The following is a 23,823-nucleotide window of genomic DNA, read 5'->3' as shown; positions in this document are numbered from 1 at the left end:
CAAGTGGAGAGTATTCCATCAAACTCCTTACTTGTGCCTTGTAGATGGTGGAAAGGCTTTGGGGAGTCAGGAGGTGAGACACTCGCCGCAGAATACGTAGCCTCTGACCTGCTCTTGCTGCCACAGTATTTATGTGGCTGGTCTAGTTAAGTTTCTGGTTAATGGTGACCCCCAGGATATTGATGGTGGGGGATTGGGCGATGGTAATGCCATTGAATGTCAAGGGGCGGTGGTTAGACTCTCGCTTGTTGGAGATAGTCATTGCCTGGCACTTGTGTGACGCGAATATTACCTTCCACTTATCAGCCCAAGCCTGAATGTCGTCCAGGTCTTGCTGCATGTGGGCATGAACTACTTCATTATCTGAGGAGTTGCGAATGTCACTGAACACTGTGCAGCGGAGATAGTCATTGCCTGGCACTTGTGTGACGCAAATATTACCTGCCACTTATCAGCCCAAGCCTGAATGTCATCCAGGTCTTGCTGCATGCGGGCATGAACTGCTTCATTATCTGAGCTGTTGCGAATGTCACTGAACACTGTGCAGTCATCAGTGAACATCCCCACTTCTGACCTTATGATGGGAAGGTCATTGATGAAGCAGCTGAGGAACTCCTGCAGCGATGTCCTGGCTGTGATGATTAACCTCGAACCACCACAACCATCATCCTTTGTGCTAGGTCAAATGCTGCCTTGATGTCAAGGACAGTCACTCTCCCCACACCTCTAGAATTCAGCTCTTTTGTCCATGTTTGGACCAAGGTTGTAATGAGGTCTGGAGCTGAGTGGTCCTGGCAGAACCCAAACTGGGCATCAGTGAGCAGGTTATTGGTGAATAAGTGCCGCTTAATAGCACTGTCGATGACACCTTCCATCACTTTGCTGATGATTGAGAGTAGACTGATGAGGTGGTAATTGGCCTACTTTTTGTGGACAAGACATACCTGGGCAATTTTCCACATTGTTTGGTAGATGCCAGTGTTGTAGCTGTACTGGAACAGCTTGGCTAGAGGTGTGGCTAGCTCTGGAGCACAAGTCTTCACAACAGCTGGGATATTATCAGGGCCCATAGCCTTTGCTGTATCCAGTGCATTCAACCATTTCTTGATATTACGTGGCGTGAATCGAATTGGCTGAAGATTGGCTTCTGTGGTGGTGGAGACTTCAGGAGCAGGCCGGTATGGATCATCCACTCGGCACATCTGGCTGAAGATGGTTGCAAACGCTTCAGCCTTGTCTTTTGTACTCACGTGCTGGGCTCCACCATCATCAAGGATGGGGAATTTCATGGAGCCTCCTCCTCCCCGCCGTTAGTTGTTTAATGGTCCATCACTATTCACGACTGGATGTGGCAGGACTGCAGAGCTTTGATCTGATCTGTTGATTGTGGGATCGCTTAGCTCTGTCTATAGCATGCTGTTTCTGCTTTTTAGCAGCTGTGTTGCAGCTTCCCCAGGTTGGCACCACATTTTTAGGTACGCCTGGTGCTGCTCCTGGCATGCTCTTCCACAATCCTTATTGAATTAGGGTTGGTCCCCTGGCTTGATGGTAATGGTGAGGGATATGCAGGGCCATGAAGTTACAGATTGTGGTGGAGTACAATTCTGCTGCTGATGGCCCACAGTGCCTCATGGGTGCCCAGTTTTGAGCTGCTAGATCTGTTCTGAATCTGTCCCATTTAGCACAGTGGTAGTGCCACACAACACAATGGAGGCTGTCCTCAGTGTGAAGATGGGACTTTGTCTCCACAATGGCTGTGCGGTGGTCACTGCTACCAATGCTGTCATAGACAGATACATCTGGTGTGGATGAGGTCAAGTAGGTTTTTCCCTCGTGTTGGTTCTCTCACCACCTGTCGCGGGCCCAGACTGGAAGCTATGTCCTTCAGGACTCGGCCAGCTCGGTCAGTAGTGGTGCTACCGAGCCTCTCTTGATTGAAGTCCTCCACCCAGAGTACATTCTGTGCCCTTGCTACTCTTGGTGAGGGGGACTTTGCAGGGTTGACTGGGTGTGCTGTTGTTGTGTCCGTAGCCAGTGCCAAATGGTCCGTTTGGTTTTATTCCTATTGTTTTTTGTAACGTAATTATGTGAGTGGCTTGCTAGGCCATTTCAAAGGGCAGTTAAGAGTCAGGTAAGGATGGCAGATTTCCTTCCCTAAAGGGCATTAGTGAACCAGATGGGGTTTTACAACAATCCGATAGTTTCATGGTTACCATTACTGATACTGGCTTTTTATTCCAGATTTATTTAATTAACTGAATTTAAATTCCCCAGCTGCCGAGATTTGAACTCGCGTCTCTGGATCATTAGTCCGGGCCTCTGGATTACTAGTCCAGTATCATAACCACTATGCTACCATTCCTGTTATAAAACATATATTCTTAGAGAACTTGACAGGGTAGATGCTGAAAGGCTGTTTCCCCTGGCCTAGTCTAGAACTACTGATCATAGTCTCCGGATATGGGTTCAGCCATTTAAGACCGGGATGAGGAGAAATTTCTTCACTCAGAAGGTTGTGAATCTTTGGAATTCTCTACCCCAGAGGGCTGTGGATTCTCAGTCATTGAGTATATTCAAGACAGAGATCGATAGATCTTTGGACACTAAGGGAATCTAGGGATATGGGGATAGGGCAGGAAAGTGGAGTTGAGGTAGAAGATCAGCAATGATATTGAATGGAGGAGCAGGCTTGAGGGGCCGTACGGCCTACTGCTGCTCCTATTTCTTATGTTCTTATCTGAGATTGGGAGCTTCAGCGTACTTGTGAGGGGCCCGCTTATAGATGAAGGGTATGAATTGTATTCAGCTGTCACTTTACACTGACTGTGAATGGTAGATGAAACTTGAATTTCAGGAAATAAAGGGTTGACTTTTTAATCTCTAGTCCTGGAATTTAACCATATTCGAATCTCCGCTGAAATGTTATGTGGGTGAAAAAAAATGAACTAATATTTTATATGGCATAAAAGTACTTAATGTCCATTATGAATAAAAGCAGAGGATATAAAACTGACTAGAAATAGCTGGTGAGGGAAATGTTGCAAAATAAATTTGAAAAAATAAAATAAAATCTGAACTTGTCAGTAAAGAATCTCTGCAATTTTAGATTCAGGGTACCCAGAAATTTGTATTCAGATCTGCATATCCAAACAGATAATCATATCTTCACACACTTCCAGGCTAAGGTGTTGCAGGGGTCTTCTTTTACCTGTAAGCATTTGGGAAGCTGCTGCTTTTCATCTTGCATCGGTGGAAGAACTGTAAATGTTTGTTTGACAGGCTTTATGCTTCCTTCGTTGGCACTGTTTTGTCTTGAATTTTACTTTAGGACAGGCACTTGTGGTTTGCATAACTGAGAGAGACACCACTAAACTTTCTCAAATCTTGCTCTCAGCTGGTGAGCAGTTCCCAGTGGCATCGAAGGTTTCTATAGAGCACTGCAGCGGGCTGTGAGGAGCCGGAGCCGTGCCTCATGCACTGGCTGTGTTTTCCGTGTTCTAATCTTGCTCAAGTGTAACTGGGATTCACGTTGATTTTTGGTGCGTCTTTTATGCTGTGAAACTCTTCTGTTTTGTGCGTAGTTTCATTTGTAAGTATTCACTATTGGTTATTGTTGGGTAAGGAAGAACTTGTGTCGCACCTTTCATGTCCTCGGGACGTTCAACAGCACTTTTTCTTTGAAGTGTATGACTTGTTATGTGGACAAATGTGGCAGCTGGATCCATTACAAATTCCTATGTCCACATATATAATGGAAGCTGCCTGTATGTATGTGTCATGCTGTAATTACACTCTTTGCCCCGTCACTAATCCCCAGCCCAGTGGATGCACTTCAGTGTGATAAAGTTTATATAATCAGTTTTCATTATAATGTGGGTGTAGGAGTTTATAATGGAAATATTAAAACAAAGACAGAATTATGACTTTAAAATGGGGCCTTACACTTGCACACCCTGGTCCAATTATTCCCCACCCTCTGAACCCCTTTTACCTGTAAGCGACACTAGGGGTAGATTTTGCCGAACCTGTCGGGAAGAAGGCGGGACTTCCCCTTTTGGGTTTTTGACCCGCCTACTTCGACGTCCGGCCAATCCGCACGATTTCCCCTTGATTGACCTTTGTTGAGCTCGCCCAGCGGGCTCAGCAGGCCAATTAAGGGCCACCCAGCAACAGGTGACATCGCAGACTGCAATTTCATCTGTCAAGAGATCTTGACAGATGAAATATCAGTGTTTTACAGCTGTTTGAAGCTGTCAAACACTGACAGTCTGAGTTCTAACATGAGTCATTCTGCACAGACTCAGTTAGAACTGTCACCGGCACTCAAAGCTGAAGGCTGTCACTTTTGACAGATCGCAGCCGTTCAGCTTTAAGTTCCGGCTGACTGATGGGCTCCCGACAGCTACAGGAAGAAAGGCTGTTAAGGTAAGTACAGGTAAGTAAAAGTTCTTTACACACTTTAGACACACCAAACACACTTACCTTTACATTCAGGCACCCATCACTCACCTGAGCACCGACATCGCGACCCCTCCAACTCCTTCAACCCGACGGCCCGCTGCTCCAACCTGGCATGGTTTGGCGCCGTCGGGAATCCCACACGACACCTCTGAAAATAGGGATTAGGCTAAAAACTGCCTGTTAACTACCTGTTAACAGGCAGTTAATTGGCACTAATCCCTTCCTGCCTTGGGTCGGCGGGTCCCAGTGCGGGGCGGGTACCCGCCGCCCCTGAAACTTACGTGGGGCGGGATGGTGTCGGGACCCCTGAATTCGGGATTTCTCCCACCACACGCCTGAAACCCTGCCTGACGGCTCCCCGAAAATCTAGCCCCAGGCCTTCACTCCCCGTGTGCACCACAGGAGAGCGACTAATAGTTTAATTAAAACACAAAATACAACAGGTCTGTCAGCATCTGAATAGAGAAAATACAGATAAGTGTTTCAGGTAGACACTATGGGCTGGATTTTCATTGGGCCGTGGAGTCGGGATTGGAGGCGTGTGGGGGGTTTAAAATCCCGAAGTCGGGGGTCCCGACCCCATCCTGCCCCAACCCGCCTCCATGCCAGTTTCAAAGGAGGAGGGTACCCGCCCCGCACTGGGACCCGCCTCCCCGAGGTGGGAAGGGGATTAGTGCCAATTAACTGCCTGTTAACAGGTACTTAACAGGCAGTTTTTAGCCTAATCCCTATTTTCATTGTTGAAATGTGGGATTCCCGACGGCTCCAAACCACACCAAGTTAGCAAGGCGGGCCGTCGGGATGAAGGGCTTGGAGGGTCGAGATGTCCGGTGTTCAGGTGAGTGATGGGTGCATGAGTGCAGAGGTAAGTGTGTTTGGTGTCTGTAAAGTATTTAAAGAAGTTCTACTAACCTTTACAGCCTTCCTTCCTTCAGGTCTCTGGAGTCCCTCATCTCACCGGCACAGAAAGCAGAATGGCGCGATCTGTCAAAATCTGCAGCCTCTGCTTTCTGTTCCGGGGAGATCTCTAAATCATCCTGAGAGGAAGGAATTAACCTGGAGTACAGATTGTCAGTGTTTGACAGCTTCAAACAGCTGTGAAACGCTGATAATGTCAAAAGGTCTTGGCAGATGACATTTCAATCTGTGACGTCACCTGTTGCCGGGTGGCCCTTAATTGGCCTGCTGAGCCTGCTGGGCGGGATCAACAAGGTCAATCAAGTCTAAATCGCGTGGGTTGGCTAGAACTCGATGGAGGCGGGACTACAACCCCAAAAGTTGTAGTCCCGCCTCCTACCCGACTCCTTAATGAAAATCCAGCCCTCTTTGTGAGCTTCTGATAATGGATCCTTCATCCAATCCCTTGTCAAAGGGTCTCACCCAAAACATTAACCAATCTTCTTTCTTCTTCTCTGAAGTTGGTCGACTTAGTGGGTATTTCTAGCATTCCTTGTTTTATCAGAGATACAAAGTATAGATGAGGGAAAACATGCGGGCCACCTATTTCATCCTTTCATCTAAACCCACGGTACCCCCACCAAAGTGGCTAGCTGCCACCTGAGTAACTCCTGAGTTTTTGCCTCTCTCCTCTGGAAACCATTCCTGGTATTTATCACTCTTTGCATGAGGAAGCATTTCCTGACATTAGTCCTGAACGTGGCATTTTACCATTTTATACCTTTGTGCGTTTGTCCTGCAATCAGGGTGTAAAGAATGCAAGAACCTACATTTATGTAGAGCCTTTCACATCCTTAGGATGCCCCAACCTGCTTTCCAGCCAATGCATTGCTTTTGAAGTGCAGTCACTGTTTTGTATGCAACTCTGACAATCAATATGCAAGGTCCCAAAAACAGCAGTGAGATGAACGGCTGGCTAATTTTGTTTTTGGCAGTGGTGCTTCAAGGGATAAATGTTGGCCAGGACATCAGGTGAATGCTTCTGCTCTTTAAATAGTGCCATGAGATCTTTTATATCCACCTGAACAGGCAGATGGGGCCTCGGTTCAATTTCTCATCCAAAAGATGGCACCTCCAATGTTGCAGCACATCCTTAGTACTGCACTGAAGTGTCACAGAATCCAGCATCATGTGCCCAGATCCTGGAGTGTGGCTTTAATCCACAACCTTCTAACTCAGAAGTGAGAGTGCTACCATTGAGCCCAGACTGACACTTCAGTTGTGCACAGGATTAACTTTTTCCATTCCGCTGTACTGATTTGACAATATAACCCATCATTGTGTTAGCTTTGTTGATTGCCTCTCTGAAATGACTGCAAACAGTAAGTGCTTTTCCCCTCTGTAGCTGTAGTATTGCGCTGGGTGCTTCAGCTGTTTCCGCTTTGCTCCAGCAATGATTATTCCCAGGCAATCCATGCAAAAAATCCTACATTATTTAAACTGCAAAAGCGGCCCCGCGCAAGTACAGTATTCTTAAAATGGAACCGCCTTCATGGAAAGAAAAGTATTTAGCAAATCTGTTCTGATGTTGTTTACAAACACAGAACAGTAGCAAAAATCTGATTTAAATGTATCTTTGAGCCACTCGTGCTTGACAGTTTGATGAAAATATTGACCGTTCTTCAGACTGATCTTACTTTTGAAAAACCAAGAAAAAAGTTTACCAAACATCCATTTTTGAATGACGATCGTGAATTGTGGCTTTTTTAAATGATTGCTGCACGTGTTTCAAAATTATAATCCTTCATCCGTTGAGATCTATCGAGGAAGCTCTGAGTGGTTGCTTGCTGCGTGAAAACGCACCTACAGCTCATTTAAAAAACCCAGCTCCCCTCCAGTGCTTCAGTCTGTGCTCTGGCCCTTATTCCAGCAAAGGCTTTGCTGGATTGTTTCTATCTTTATTAATGTCCTTGTGAGTCCCTTGACGAATAGACAAAGCAGAATAATCGGTTTTGCACTTGCTCAGGAAACAAAACCACCATTTCTAATTACAACCATTCTCATTCTTCCTCCCACTCTCCCATTGCAATAACGAGCATAAACTTTGGCCTCCGAATGCACCAAACTGGTCAATTCTTCCACCCCCCCCCCCCCAGTTTTTCTTTGCTGTTTGATTTCTGAGGTTCTGCAGTAGTCAATCCCATTTTGCTGTGCAGCCCGCTCCCAGAATTGCAGACATCGCTTTGCATCGAAATAAATAGGAAGAGGCACCTTGTCAGATTGAGAATGTCAGCGGCTTGCCGGAGGCATGTATCAAACAGCCTGCACTCCTGCCTTCACAGAATCCATTTGGAGGCGAGGGAGAGCAGGGTTAATACTGTCGCGTTTTTACTAAAGTGAAATAAAATGTTGCTTCCTTTTTAGAAAATAGATAAGCATTTTTGACTGGTCTTGCACGTGGGCGTTGTGTGCTCGAAAATATGTTCCCATTGGCTTTTCCGTTTCCATTTATTTTTAGTAGGTTTTATGCTGATGAATGATCACATTTAGAAGTGGTGTTCGGGAAACACAAATATGGTACTCAACATTTTCCATCATGCCTGTGGATAGTCCGTCATCCCTTGTTCATGGTAACGTTGCCGTCATACTATTACAACACACTCCTGGCCAGCCTCTCATCTTCCACCCTCCATACACTTGAGGTCGTCCAAGACTCTGCTGCCCGTGTCCTAACTCGCACCAAGTCCCGTTCACCCATCACCCCATGTGCTCGCTGACCTACATTGGCTCCTGGTTAAACAACACCTCTTTTTAAAAAAAATAAAATAAATAAAAAATAAAAAATAAAATTCTCATCCTTGTTTTCAAATCCCTCCATGGCCTCGCCCCTCCCTACCTCTGTAATCTCCTTCAGCCCTACAACCATCCGAGATGTCTGCATTCCTCCAATTCTGGCTTCTTGAGCATCCCCAATTTTAATCGCTTCACCATTGGTGGCCGTGGCTTCAGCTGCCTAGGCCCTAAGCTCTGGAATTCCCTCCCTAAACACCTCTGTCTCTCTCCTCCTTTAAGACGCTCCTTAATACCTACCTCTTTGACCAAGGTTTTGATCACCTGCCCATATATCTCCTTGTGCCTCGGTATCAAATTTCATTTGATAACGCAGCTGTGAAGCGCCTTTTACTACTTTAAAGGCGCTATATAAGTACAAGTTGTTGTTGTTAACTGATCAGAGTTGCAATCTCTGCTGGGAGACATGACCTGAGCCAATTTATATTTCCTTCTACAATGTCTACACTGTATACAGTAACAACGAAAATAAGAACAGACCAGCCCTCTCCCTCACCTCTGCCTCGTTTGTTTGAGAGACCTTAGATTGGTGTAGAGCATCTACAATCACATCCTGTGATTAAACTGGGATTGATTCCAATTTTTTTTTGTCCATTCTTTCCCTTTCTGTAGGTAGTAAACTCCTGCTGGAATATAGTTACAGAAAAATAGAAATTTGGGAGTACATTTCACATTTGGGGGGTAAAAGAAACATAAAGGCCCCGATACTTACGGGGAGGGAGCAGAGGAGTGCAGTTGGGGGAGGTGGAACCCTGGAACACCCGGGAATGTGGAGGTCCCGCTGAATTTAATGGCAGGACCTCTCAATTTTTTTAAATTCAGTTTCCCGACCAGCAGCCGGTCAGATTGACCGCTCCTGCCAATTGGAAAAGTGGGGGTGTGGTTTTGGAGCACAGCAATCTGGAGGGAGGGAGTCAAAGATTGGGGATTACGAGGAGGCGGGGGGATCGAGGCAACGGGGAGAGGTCTCATGATCGACTGGGGGAAGCGCCCCTGCACCTCTTGGCCCACGAGCAGTGCTGTAAAAAGCCCTTACCTGCTGGATTCGGTCGCTCCCGTCTTCATGTCGCCGCCAGGTTTCCCGAGCTTTGGGAAGCCCGGCTGACCAGCGTTAAATTTAATTCAGGCTCCCAACTGCATTGTGGAAGCCTGATTTTCTATATTATAATGAAGTGTCCCACCTCTTGGGAGCGGGATACAGGCACGCCACGCAGCCCGCTGCCGTAAAAATTGCGGCAGGCGCGTACACAGAGGGTTAGGGTCGTGTTTTGCGATTATTAATTTTTATCCCTGACCCCCCCCCCCCCCCCCCCCCCCCCACCACCTGTCATGGGGGGAATTAATATCAACCCTGACATTTTTATATCAGCTTCACATGTGGGCTATCTGGACACTCTATTCTAAACCCTGATATGAATCCTTTGTAGTTTGTGATTATTCAGCAGAGTAAGAGGGAATATAGAAACATAGAAAAATAGGAGCAGGAGTAGGCCATTCGGCCCTTCGAGCCTGCTCCGCCATTCAGTATGATCATGGCTGATCCTCTATCTCAATACCATATTCCCGCTCTCTCCCCATACCCCTTGATGCCTTTTGTGTCTAGAAACCTATCTATCTCTTTCTTAAATATATTCAGTGACTTCTGTGGTAGAGAATTCCACAGGTTCACCACCCTCTGAGTGAAGAAATTTCTCCTCATCTCAGTCCTAAATGCCCTACCCCGTATCCTGAGACTGTGACCCCTCGTTCTATACCCCCCAGCCAGAGGGGTCTAGAATATGTCGACTTTCTCTGGGAGTGTCCATTTTTTGAAGCTGTAGTAGCCAACTTGTCCAGTTAGATGAAAGGTTAACCAGGGATGCAGCTATTTTAGGGGGAAAGAATTTAGAAGAGCCTTGCATCACTTTCTTCATGATGTTGTCACACGAGAGCAAGGCAGTGATGTGGCATTCAGCTATTCGCAGCGTGTGTCTGGCAGGCAGACAAGAAGAGCCTTTGCCAGGCACTTCCCCGTGACAATGGTGCCCCTTTAAAGTCGAGGATGGTGGTCTGCCACTGTGTATTGGACATGAACAAAGGAAGAATTGAATGCTTTGTATCAAAGAATTGGCACTGCAGCATAAGTGGCTGTTGAACAATGTGATTTACTCAGCAGTAATTGTTACAGTGCTGGACGGGAGCATTTGATTGCATCTTTGCAAAATTGTAACCAAACGCAGTCTAGTGAATTTATTTAAGGAATATGAGACAGCATTGCGAAGAGGTATGGTCCTCTGACAAAGAATTGACAGGGTATGGTCTTCTAACAGAGGCCAGCGGGGTTTCTCATTATCCTTGTGAGTACGAATTTAGACAATGATATTTGGGGTGTGATTGTATCTGCCCCAAGTGACCCATTACACTTTCATTTAAAAAAGCTCTTGTAAATGTGCCCAACTGGCTCTGTTGGTGTAGTGTCCTGTACGCCGATTGTTCCGTGACTCTTCTGAGAATTGGCACTGCTGCATAAACCCTGGATGAACAAGAAAGACATGAGGTATTGCCTCATTTTATGCGAGTGGCACTGATGTATGTCCCTGGGAGCTGGTTGCCTGCATTTACATTGTTAGGTAGTGATGTGCGACAGAGGGAGACCCAAGGGTGCAAAAAAATGTTAAAACACAGTGGGGTAGGCTTGATGCCATGTTTATATTCCATTAGAAGCAGTTCTGCTAGACGTGGGCTCGCTGGGGCTCTGGAATTTGTCCTGTTTCTATTGTGGGTCAGATTTCAATGCACTGTTAGCAACAGTCAAACATATTGCACATGCGTTATTGTCAGAAGTCGCAGTTGTGACGTGTGACTTTGTCACGAGCATTCTTTGATGCTGAGGTAAGGTACATTCCGATCAGAGTACATAGTTGTATAACTAGCCTCCAAGGACTGAACGCTCAGCCTAGCCGTAATCAGAACAAAATGGCGGCACACAGTATCTAGTAGCAGACTGTTTATGCTTCACTTTTGATGGCATGGGGAGAGACCAATTCTTGAAGTGGTGTTCCTTGCTGCTGGAGGTTCCTAGTATCACTGTTTATTTATCAGAAGCTGGGCCACTTCCCATTGGCAATGCTATGATATTAATGGGCTGAGCACTATGGTAACTGTACAGTAGGCACTGTGATGAAGTGCCCATTGTCAGTCTTATCTGTGGGTTACATCTCTTCTGAGGTTTTTTGTAATTTGTTCATGGGATGCGGGCGTTGCTGGTAAGGCCAGCATTTATTGCCCATCCCTAATTGCCCCTGAGAAGGTGGTGGTGAGCCACCTTCATGAACCGCTGCAATCAGTGTGGTGATGGTACTCCCATAGTGCTGTTAGGGAGGGAGTTCCAGGATTTTGATCCAGTGACGATGAAGGAACGGCAATATATTTCAAGTCCGGATGGTGTGTGACTTGGAGGGGAACTTGGAAGTGATGGTGTTCCCATGCACCTGCTGCCCTTGTCCTTCTAGGTGGTAGAGGTCGCGGCTTTGGGAGGTGCTGTCAAAGAAGCCTTGGCGAGTTGCTGCAGTGCATCTTGTAGATGGCACACACTGCAGCCACGGTGCACCGGTGGTGGAGGGAGTGAATGTTTAAGGTGGTGGATGAGGTGCCAATCACGCGGGCTGCTTTGTCCTGGATGGTGTTGAGCTTCTTGTGTTGTTGGAGCTGCACTCATCCAGGCAAGTGGAGAGTATTCCATCACACTACTGACTTGTGCCTTGTAGATGGTGGAAAGGCTTTGGGGAGTCAGAAGGTGAGATACTCGCCACAGAATACCCAGCCTCTGACCTGCTCTTGTAGCCACAATATTTATGTGGCTGGTCCAGTTAAGTTTCTGGTCAACGGTGACCCCCAGGATGTCGATGGTGGGGGATTCAGCGATAGTAATGCCGTTGAATGTCAAGGGGCGGTGGATAGACTCTCTTGTTGGAGATAGTCCTTGGCTGGCACTTGTGTGGTGCGAATGTTACTTGCGACTTATCAGCCCAAGCCTGAATATTGCCCAGGTCTTGCTGCATGCGGGCATGGACTGCTTCATTATCTGAGGAGTTGCGAATGGAATTCAACACTGTGCAATCACCAGCGAACATCCCCTTTGGCTTGTAAACATCAAATAGGTGCACCTTCTATATCTGATGACACAAGAAACATATACTGAAAAGTGCAAGAATTAGAAACAATGCTTCAACTGTTAATATTGTCATTAAAGGGCATGGAGAGTCCTGGGCGTAAGGCCAAGACATTACAAACCATTTTAAACATACATCCTGGAACCATTTGCCTTCCCACTACAGTTTGCATCACCTGTAGTGACCCAGCTGGCCTACTCCCCAACCTTGTAGATTCTTAATATGCTGTGATCTCAATTCATATGGCCCATTTTTGCCATAGTCAACCTGTTTAATTTCCATGATATACCCTTCTGTTATGAGTATTAAGTAGTGAAAAATCGCATTTTGTCTGCCAAAACTGCCACCGAGAGTTTGGCGCTTGGAGGGTTAACATTTCTCTGTGTCTCTGATTCTGTATGGGATGTTTAATTTGATACAAGCAGCGTAGATCCTGATGTGCACACTGTAGAAATGCATCCTGTCCGACAGTGTAATGGAGCAAGGAGCAGAAAGCTGATATTTTTACACTCTGATAGTTAAACATTGTGACGATGGGTACCTCCTTTCCAGACCCCTCTAACTGCAGTCTTCTTCGCCAGTTAGGCTAAAAGTCCTTATTCAATTTTGGGTTCCATTTAACTATGCTTTTACTGTTCATTCACAAATTATATCGTTGTTTACAAGCTCCATTTTTGCAATGGTGCTTGTATTTCTTTTTGTGTTTCTTTCTCCTTCCTCTGCTCTAAGCAGTAATCTAGCGTTTGATGAGAAGGAGTGTGAAATTGGATGCTACTGTTAGTTTGTAAAGGAATACTCTGGGCTTTATGTACTACCTCTGACATATGGCCTACTCCTCTTTCACATTTGAATAAACAAAGAATCTATTCAAAGTAGATGTGTGGTGCATGAGCCCTACCAAGCTCTCAAATTCCGAAGTATTAGTTGACTGGTTATTTTCTGTGTTGTTTTAAAATAACGTCATTCTGGCTGAAAAGCAGCGACTTGTGAACAATGCTGCCTACAATTTGCATGCTACTTTCATCGACTTTCTGATGATTAACTCTCTCCTGCCTAAAGCTGCTGCCACAAGCTGCTGCCACAAGAAGACTCCAGCGATCTGGTTCCGGCCGCCTTTTTTGACGGGGGTCCATTGTTGTCATTCTGAGCTGACTGCAAAACGAGAGGTCAGTTAGTATCTGGAATGCTTTATGGCAGGGATTTAATGTTGAGGTTCTCATTATATATGCAGTGCTGCCTTATTATACACTGAAAACATCTGACGAGCGCAGTGCTGCCCTTCATGGGCACCCAAAGAGTTCACGGTGCATTGCGATTTCAGAACTGCCTATGAAAGTTGTTCTGCAAAAATCTCCTGGCAGTCCGTGAGCCGTAGCAACCACCTTGTTTATATTCCAGATTTCTACATTAGCCAGAATGCAATAAGAACAATTGCATGTGCAACCTCTGACTACATAGAAGGCTCCTTAGTGGCTGGGCAAGGCCCCTGCAGGTCAGCGAGTATAAAACCACTTCACTGGCCTGCATGGGCAGGCTGAGCAGCCCAACTTGCCGATGTAGACAAAGCCTTCATCCCTGGGCGCGAGTGCAGTTCCTTTTCTGTTGCTGTCGGGCTGGGTGCAGGCTGACTCCAGAAAGGCTCATGGAAACCATTTCTGATTATGGTATGCAGCACCTCTGGAGGCATCAGTGGCACCTTTATTTACATTACCAGCAAGTTATTGGTGGCAGAAGTTCCTTCTGATTTGGACAGGTTGGGTGATTGGGCAGAAGCAAGGCAGATGCAATATAACGTGGATAAATGCGAGGTTATACACTTTGGTGTCAAAAACAAGGCGGCAGATTATTATCTGAATGGCAATAGATTGGGAGAAGGGGAAGTGCAACGAGACCTGGGCGTCCTTGTGCACCACTCACTGAAGGTAAGCATGCAGGTGCAGCAGGCGGTTAAGAAGGCAAATGGTATGTTGGCCTTCATAGCGAGAGGGTTTGAGTACAGGAACAAGGATGTCTTACTGCAGTTGTACAGGGCCTTGGTGAGATCACACCTTGAGTATTGTGTGCAGTTTTGGTCGCCTTATCTGAGGAAGGATGTTCTTGCCATGGAGGGAGTGCAGCGAAGATTCACCAGGCTGATACCTGGGATGGCAGGAATGACGTATGAGGAGAGATTGGGTCGATTGGGCTTATACTTGCTAGAGTTTAGAAGAATGAGAGGGGATCTTATTGAAACTTATAAAATTCTGACAGGACTAGACAGACTAGATGCAGGAAGGATGTTCCCGATGGTCGGGGGAGTCCAGAACCAGGGGTCACAGTCTAAGGATAAGGGGTAAGCCATTTAGGACAGAGATGAGGAGGAATTTCTTCACCCAGAGAGTGGTGAACCTGTGGAATTCTCTACCACAGAAGGCAGTAGAGGCCAATTCATTCATTAAATATATTCAAGAAGGAGTTAGATATATTTCTTAAGGCTAAAGGGATCAAGGGATACGGGGAGAAGGCAGGGACAGGGTACTGAATTTGGATGACCAGCCATGATCTCATTGAATGGCGGAGCAGGCTCGAGGGGCCGAATGGCCTACTCCTGCTCCTATCTTCTATGTTTCTATGTTCAGCAGTACGCAGTTGCATGTGCTGATTTACATCACTGTGTGGTACTGGGGTGCTACTCCCAGAGAGGTGAGTGTGCGCACTTCAAAACCTCAGTTCAGAAACAGTGCTGTGCTCGGGGAAGAGCAATATTTAATGAGAACATTGATGTTTCTAGGATTTTCACTTTGTCATCAGCTAAAGAACCTTGTCATGCAATTTGTGTAAATCAGACATGTTGATATTTGCAGTTTTGTTGCTGGTGTGTTCTGTGGTCAATTTCTTTGTTGTATTGCATGGATATGGTAGCCATGGATCTGAGTAACTCCTATTTAATGAATTAATGGCTTTGTGTGTACAAGTCTGAGGGTTCTGTCAGTAGTTGTTTGGTTTTTACGCTGAGGCGGATGGAAATTTTCATTTGTAATTCTGTTGAGCATTTGGAAAATGGAAGCTTTTTCGATTAGTCAGGTCTCCTCACTCGGTGACTTGCTGCTGATATCTCAAGAGGGTGCAATGCTTGTCCTGAACAGCTCTTGCAGACCACTGCAATAACGAGGACTAATGCACAAAGATAGCCATTGGCAAAGCGCGCTGGAGATTGAAGATTTTACTGAAAGTGTATTGGCTCAGAAGAGAAAGTAACCTCCAGTCTGGATTGTTAGATTTTATTACCGCTGTTCAACATTGGGCAAATAATGCAGCCCTGATAATACCCGTAGAATTAGGCTGCCTCCTGAGACAAACTGGCTCATTCTCAACAAGTAAGATAGAGTGCAAGATTATAGTAGACCACTTGCTGAGTACATCAATGACTCTGTGTTGAGAGCATAACATTTATTTCCCTTTCAGCCAGAAGGTGGTAGGTTCAAGCACGACTACAGCTTTGACCACATAATCTCGGCACTTCAGTGCAGTACTGAGGGAGTGCTGCGTTGTCAGAGATGTGGTCTTTGGTCTACCATGCTTGATGTTAAACCAAGACTCTGTCTGCCTGATCCGGTGGATTTACAAGATCCCATGGCACGATTTGAAGATGACCAGGGAGTTCCCTTGGTATTGCGGCCAACACTCCCCCAGACACCCCACTCCTTGGTGTGGGGGGAAGGGGGGGAGATAGACAGGGGGAGTGGTATGGGCAGATCTCCTATCAGAAATGGCAAGCCATGCGAAATGGAATGGAATTCCAGCGGAATCTCTTTCCACCCTATTTTTTCTACTCCCTGATCCAGTGATCCACCAAGTGTTCACCTTGGCCTGGACCAGAATTTCAGGCCCCAAATCATTTTCCCCTTTCCACCCCCCCCCCCCCACCTGTGTACAAATGATGTTGATCAAATTGTCCTGCTGGAAAGGATTTTTGAACAGAAGCCATTTGCCAGTTTCTTCTAGTTTCTCCAATATTGGCTGATGAATTGCAATGCCAAGGCTTGAGGCTTCCAGTGCTCATTACGCTGAGGTTTTGGCCTGTGGTTGGTTGCAGATCAGTAAATTTTCCTAACACTGGGGACAAAAATTGTGAGCTGCGATGGGATCTGTTGAATAGAAGATTTAACCCCTGGACTGCCAGCATGTCCACGGTAATTCTGGTCTCCCTGGCCATAGCCAATTTTTAAAAAGTTTTTAGCTTGCATGCTGTGATATTGAAGAACTGTAAATGCTAATATTGCAGTAACAAAACTACTTAGATGTCAGAAATAGCTTTAATGCTATAATGTCAACATTCTTCAAATAAATTCTAAAATAAATGTACACCCTTCTGGATGTGCTCTTCCCTTTTCTCATTCTTCTTTTGGTTTTTATTATCGCTATTAATTTGCTGTAACCAAACAACAATAAGTGAGCTGTGTATATGGTATAGTAGACACAGTACGTTGTGCTAGTGAGTGAAATGTACTAAGTGGTTATGGTTGTGGACAGCCTCATGGATTGTATGTAGAGAGTGAAAGAAAGAAAATAAAGACTTGCATTTATTTAGCGCCTTTCATGACCACCGGACGTCCCAAAGCGTTTTTAAACCAATGAATACTTTTGAAGTGTAGTCACTGTTGCAATGTCGTGGCAGTGGTGTTAGTGTATACTGCTGTACTAGTGTATAGTGGAGGAGGACCAAAGCAAAGTTCATGAATTATTGTAACTGCATAATGCGAAGGACATAGTATCTCCTTGTGCCTTGCCTTTCACAAGCTCAGTAATACATGAACCCTTGTCGCACCTGGCAAGTTAAACTGAAACCCATTTACCTGATTCATGTGTAATGATGAACACATTAGTCCGAAAGTGGAATGGTGACATTCTGAAAACTGCAGTCTAGGGTTGGCAACTTTGGTTGGCCGTATTCCTGGAGGTATGGTCACATGACCCTCCTGCCATTGGTCACCCGACGCAACCATCCTCACGGCACACTGCCTCCCCACGCCAATTGGAAAGTGAACCGACTCCTTTACCCGATTGGATGCTTCTTGACTGTCGATCAATTCCCATCTCCAATATTCCAAAAAATATTATTAACCAATAAATGAAAGTGTTCAAAGAAAATGAAAAAAGTGCTTTTTAATGTCCCTAATAATTTTTCTCCAGGGTTGCTGGCAGCAGTGTCCTGGAGATTAATCTTTAATTCCTGGAGACTCCAGGACAATCCTGGCGGGTTGGCAACTCTAGTGCAGCCTAATGGGACAGAACTCACTCGGGGCCTAGCTGATTTCTGATCCCATCACTGGATATATAAAGGACAGAAAGAGCCTAAATATTCCCAAAGAATGATTGGAGCCAGTAAAGGTCACAATTTCTAAAGCAAAATCCATTTGCAGTAGAGTTAGGGTTGTCAACTCTAGTTGGAGGCACTTCTGGACATCCGATCGCGTGATGTCTGATCACTTGATCAAATATTTATCCTATTCCCTTTGAACTGAAGTAATCCACCGTCTAATAGACCTCAGTTCCAAGAACTTTCCTCCTTGTTTCTTCCTGTGAGAATCCTTGGTTTCTGTTTCCTCGTTCCCCATTCACCTATAAGTGTAAATAATCTTTCACTGTTTGCCCACAATAGGGTCCCCAGGTTTTACTCAGCCCTCTACTGGCTGCCCTCTCTCGGGGCCGCTTCCACTCACCACCATGCTGCTGCTCCTGGCTCTGTGGACAATGCTGGGCCCCACACCGGCCCATTCCCCAGTCTCTATCCCGAGCAGTCCCCGATTCCCCACTCTCCATCTCTTCCACCCGAGTCTCCAGTCTCCATCTCTTTCCCCTCGAGCCCCCATTCCCCAGTCTCCATCGCTCCTCCCTCCGAAGCCCCATTCCCCACTCTCCCTGTCTCTCCGAGCCCCCATTCCCCAGTCTCCATCTCTCTCCCCTTGAGCCCCCATTCCCCAGTCTCCATCGCTCCTCCCTCCGAAGCCCCCATTCCCCACTCTCCGAGCCCCCATTCCCCAGTCTCCATCTCTTTCCCCTCGAGCCCTCATTTCCCCAGTCTCCATCTCTTTCCCCTTGAGCCCCCATTCCCCATCGCTCCTCCCTCCGAAGCCCCCATTCCCCACTCTCCCTGTCTCTCCGAGCCTCCATTCCCCAGTCTCCATCTCTCTTCCCCTCGAGCTCCAGTCTCCCCGAGCCCACACTCCGCAGTCTCTCTCTCCGCGAGGCCCCATTCCCCAGTCTCCCTCTCTCCCCGAGTCCTCATTCTCCAGTCTCCCCGAGCCCACATTCCCCAGTCTCTCTCACTCCACGAGGCCCCATTCCCCATTCTCCATCTCTCTCCCCTTGAGCCCCATTCTCCAGTCTCCCCGAGCCCACATTCCCCAGTCTCTCTCACTCCACGAGGCCCCATTCCCCATTCTCCATCTCTCTCCCCTTGAGCCCCATTCTCCAGTCTCCCCGAGCCCACATTCCGCAGTCTCTCTCACTCCACGAGGCCCCATTCCCCATTCTCCATCTCTCTCCCCTTGAGCCCCATTCTCCAGTCTCCCCGAGCCCACATTCCCCAGTCTCTCTCACTCCACGAGGCCCCATTCCCCATTCTCCATCTCTCTCCCCTTGAGCCCCATTCTCCAGTCTCCCCGAGCCCACATTCCGCAGTCTCTCTCACTCCGCGAGGCCCCATTCCCCAGTCTCCATCTCTTTCCCCTCGAGCCCCATTCCCCAGTCTCCCTCTCTCCCCGAGTCCTCATTCTCCAGTCTCCCCCCGGCCAGTCACGCTCTCTGCGAGTGACGGCACTGAGCAGCAGCCAGTGACGAGCTCAGTGGAAAAGGCTGGGAAATTATTCTTTTTAAAGTTAATGCAGTTTAACCTCACACTGCCTCCCGACGCCATGCTAACAGTTGGTAATTAATTACAGTACCTCACATTAGTGTCTGTTGTTCATATGGGCACACTGCAGCGGGAGATTTAAATCACTGACCTCCCGGGCTGCTGGAGGCAGTGCTCGGGATAGGAAGCCCCGAGTCCGGTAGACTCCCGGTCACTCCGGGAGGGTTGGGAACTCTAAGTAGAGTGGAGGGAAAATTAGAAGTGTTTTGAGATGATCACATTCAAAGAGGAAAGGGGACATGTGAAATATTACTGAACAGATGGGTCACTTGAACCTCCATTAATCCTGAACTTGAATTATTAAATGAAGTGGTGTATTTTCTGGTAAACTATTGAAACCTCCTAATTTATGCAGGGTTGGGCACAGATTTCCCAGTTGTATCCTGGAAAATACCTCTGTTAAACTGAAAACCACTCATAATGAATGCCCTTTTTAGTTTTCAAATGCACAGCTTTTGTTTGATCTAATTATACACATTGAAGTGAATATTTATTAGCAAAATCTTATTTTATTGAAAGAAAGAAAGAAAGAAAGACTTGCATTTATATAGCACCATTCATGACCACCGGACGTCTCGAAGCGCTTTACAGCCAATGAAGTACTTCTGAAGTGGAGTCACTGTTGTAATGTGGGAAACGCGGCAAGTACGATCAGAAGAATAGGCCTATATGCATGCCCCAAACTCTTAAAGCTGGCAGAGAGATCAAACTCTTATCCCATCAGTCTGGTCTGGATTCAACCCAGGTCCCAGAGGTGAATAGACCACATTCAAACCTACTGAATTGCACATTTTCTCGGTCGTGATACTGCAACACAAGTACTCTAATTAATAGCAAGAGTCCATCAGAGGCTCTCTAGAAACTGGGACCTTTGATTCAGAACTGTATAAATTTACTTTAGAAAAATCCATACTCTGTCAGCCATAAAGACTCCCAAAAGGTTTCATTAAAAGTAAAAATGTTTTGGGTAAGAATTGTTTCAACTCTTCTGTGTTTTTGGCTTAGAGAAGTTCTGGTTCAGTGATCACTGGTAAGTCAATCTGCTCCTTTTTGGGGGAGAAATTGGACATCGATGCGTCTGTTTTTCAGGCATGATGTGCACGAAACTGGGTTCAAAAGCAAAATACTGCGGATGCTGGAAATCGGAAACAAAAACACAAAGGTCATCGACCTGAGACGTTGACTTTGTTTCTCTCTCCACAGATGCTGCCGGACTTGCTGAGTATTTCCAGCATTTTCTTTTTTTATTCCAAAATCGGGGTGCCCGAATGACCCCAGTAGTGCACTTCATGCAAAATTGAATCGGGTGATTTTTAGTCACCTAGGGCGCCCGCCTGACCAGGCAGTAGGCTGATTTGGTTATTCAAATTAGGGTCCTATGTCAATTATAGGACCCCGATGTGAAATTGGGGGGCAACTTCTGCAACACAAGCTCTGACATGTTCTTCCGAGTCTAGAATTGCTTAACGTTAAAGGCCACTGAAAAATGGCCCAAACATTACAAAAATGTTTGTATTTTGTGGAGTCGTGCTCCTCCTGGCTCCACAAACCAACTACGGGCCGCTGCCACCCTGGGCTTGCTCCCTCTCAGCATTGCTTTTTCCCCCATCGCAGGACCTACCTGAGGGTCACACCCGGCATTGCAGCCAGTCCAAATTGTTGCCGTTGGTACCGGCAAACTGTTTCCAGATGCTTACTTGGTGCCCGCAGCTCAACAGTTAAATGCAATTTGGCACGAGCCTAGTGCCGGCATGTACCCCTGACTTGCTGCCTGTTTCAGGGGCAAGTCCAATTTCTATCCCATATCTCTGGCTAGTCCCACTGGAAACAGGTCGAGTGTGCTGCCACTCAGAAGGCTTGAATTTATCAATGGGGAGCTTTTGGAGGCGGGACTCCCACTTTTTGGGTTGTAGTCCAGCCTCCATCGACTTGTGGCCAACCCACGCTATTTTCCCTTGATTGACCTTGTTAAGCCCGCCCAGCGGGCTCAGCAGGCCAATTAAGGGACACCTGGTTACTGGTGACATCAGCGATTGACATTTCATCTGTCAAGAGCTTTTGACAGATGAAAAATCAGTGTTTGACAGCTCTGTGGAGCTGTCAAACACTGACAATCTGTCTTCTAACTTGAGTCCTTCTACTCAGACTCCATTAGAGATCTCTCCAGATCAGAAAGCAGAGGCTGCAGCTTTTGACAGTTCAGCGGCCATTCTGCTTTCTGTGCCGGTGAGCTGAGGGACTCCCGAGAACTGAAGGAAGGAAGCCTGCAGGAGAAAGTAAAGGTAAGTAAAACTTATTAAAACACTTTACACCTTACCTCACACGCTTACCTCTGCACACATGCACCCATCACTTACCTGCACAACGGACATCTCGACCTCTCCAACCCCTTCTGACTGATGGTCCGCCTCGCTAACTTGGCGTGGTCCGGAGCTGTCGGGAAGCCCACACTTCAGGGCTAAAAATAGAGATTAGGCAAAAAACTGCCTGTTAACTACCTGTTAATTGGCACTAATCCCCTTCCCGCCTCGGGGAGGCAGCTCCCAGCACAGGTCGGATACCCGCCTCCTGGGACATTGGCACGGAGGCGGATTGGGGGCGGGATGGGTTCCTGCCCCCTGATTCTGCAATTTTCCCACCACTCCCGCCTCCAAACCCGCCTCCACGGGGCTTGGAAATTTGAGCCCAGTGTGTTTCTTAGCCTCTTGCTGGAGAACAAATGGCATCATTGTACAAAGCCACCAAAATTGACAGATTTGACTATAGAGGGAAGGTAAAGCTGATGCAGTAACAAAGTCCCAAGTTCAGTTCCTGGTTTTAGCTGAGTTAGCTCATCTTAGCTAGGACAACTACCGAGGGTATATTTGACTTCAGTATCCCTGAGATTCCTTCGCCCAGTGATTATTCAGTAACTTTTGCTGGAAAGCAATTATGAAAGAAAGACTTGCATTTATATAGTGCCTTTCATGACCACCAGCCACCCCAAAGCGCTTTACAGCCAATTAAGTACTTTTTGAAGTGTAGTCACTGTTGTAATGTGGGAAATGCGGCAGCCAATTTGCACACAGCAAGCTCCCAGAAACAGCAATGTGATAATGACAAGATAATCTGTTTTGTTCTGTTGATTGAGGGATAAATATTGGCCAGGACACCGGGGATAACTTCCCTGCTCTTCTTCAAAATAGTGCCCTGGGATCTTTTACGTACACCTGAGAGAGCAGACGGGGCCTCGATTTAACGTCTCATCCAAAAGACGGCACTTCCAACAGTGCAGCATTCCCTCAGTACTGCATTGGAGTGTCAGCCTAGAGTTTTGTGCTCAAGTCTCTGGAGTGAGACTTGAACCCACAACCTTCTGACTCCGAGGCAAGAGTGCTGCCCACTAAGCCACGGCTGACACTTAGGAGTGGACATCAAATGAGAACAGGAATGATCTCTGCTGTAATGCCCTACACTTGAATATTCAGTGTTGAGCTCATGCCATTTTATGGTGATTTAGACAAAGTGCTAGCGGGTTGCCACTGCTAATGGAACTGTACACCAGTGTAAGTCACCCATAATCAGGAAAAGAATAAATATATACCAAGTGTTGCCTTTGTAGTTTTTGTTTAGTAGATGGCTAGCAACCATTCTCATTGTCCCACATTTAGGTACAGTGACGGAACAGAACAGGTGTGAGTGTATTGTTGGGAAGAAATATGGGCATCCATGAAACTTGGTTAGTGCAGAGGGGTTGGGTGGCTTTTGGATTTGCTGCAAAGTGTTGGACGGCTTTATTCTTGAAGACACTCAAACCTGCACTGACAAAGTCCCCGACGAGGAACCAGGATAATTTGTGTACCTTTTGCTTTGAGACTAGTTTCTTTGGTTCACAGTCAGCTTATCATTTCATCAGAAAAGCTGGTTTACATTTGCTGTAGCTCCAAGCAAAATATAAATCTTCTGGCCAGGGCCCCTATAACCCTGAACATCGCACGTACCCTGTATTTCTTGTTTTATTTTTCATAACTGACAGTAAAGAATCGGGTAACTTCACAATGCCTTAATTGTTTTACTTCTTTCCTAGTTGGTGTAAGCAGCAAGTAAATATTGGTCACTCACATGGCTTTTGTTGCCCTATGTCTTCAGAAAACAAATTTTGGTTACATTTATATATCCCCGGACAGCCATGGAAATCATGTTTTAAATAAATACGTTCATTGAATTTCAAAAGATTGAAAGAATCTGAAAATGTTGCTACCATAGCATAATGAAAAACAATCAATGTAATTTGCAAAATTTTCTTGGAAGAATGAGGAAATTAAAAGCACTAGGGTTCCTAAATTCCTCAGGACAGAGAGATAGGAAAAACCTGATTTCCATCCAGGAAGGGGGGGGGGGGCAGTCATTTGGGGAGAAACCCAACTATGTTCTATTTGCACTGACCCTTTACATTCCAGTGGAGGGAGGAAGCTCTGGGTAGATCTTTTGCCCTCTCTCCCCATGTCAAGGAAGTATATCTGAGGAATTTCCAGGTCGTTCCCTGGAATTCCACCCATTCTGCCTTTGGTAGGCCTCAGCAGAATGAAC

The 23,823-nt window shown here is 46.4% G+C and overlaps 1 protein-coding gene across 7 annotated transcripts in view; it reads left to right on the top strand.

Moving 5' to 3' along the window:
* The window catches only part of LOC147125257 (serine/threonine-protein kinase PAK 3), a 249,801-nt gene that overhangs the window by 88,221 nt on the left and 137,757 nt on the right, over positions 1-23,823 (top strand). Inside the window, exon 1 of one of the 7 annotated variants that reach the window (XM_085999967.1) lies at positions 13,212-13,525. The exons of the other annotated variants lie outside the window; for them this stretch is intronic. The gene's annotated coding sequence lies outside the window, so the exon portion shown is untranslated. Of the gene's footprint in view, positions 1-13,211; positions 13,526-23,823 lie in introns of those variants that run through there. 7 annotated transcript variants of the gene reach the window in all.

The sequence above is a fragment of the Somniosus microcephalus genome, chromosome 1, assembly GCF_052327205.1.
Source record: "Somniosus microcephalus isolate GS21.2 chromosome 1, FLI_Smic_1.0, whole genome shotgun sequence".
Lineage (NCBI taxonomy): Eukaryota > Metazoa > Chordata > Chondrichthyes > Squaliformes > Somniosidae > Somniosus > Somniosus microcephalus.
Note: the sequence above shows the minus strand (reverse complement) of the source record. Positions and strands in the feature narration are given on the sequence as shown.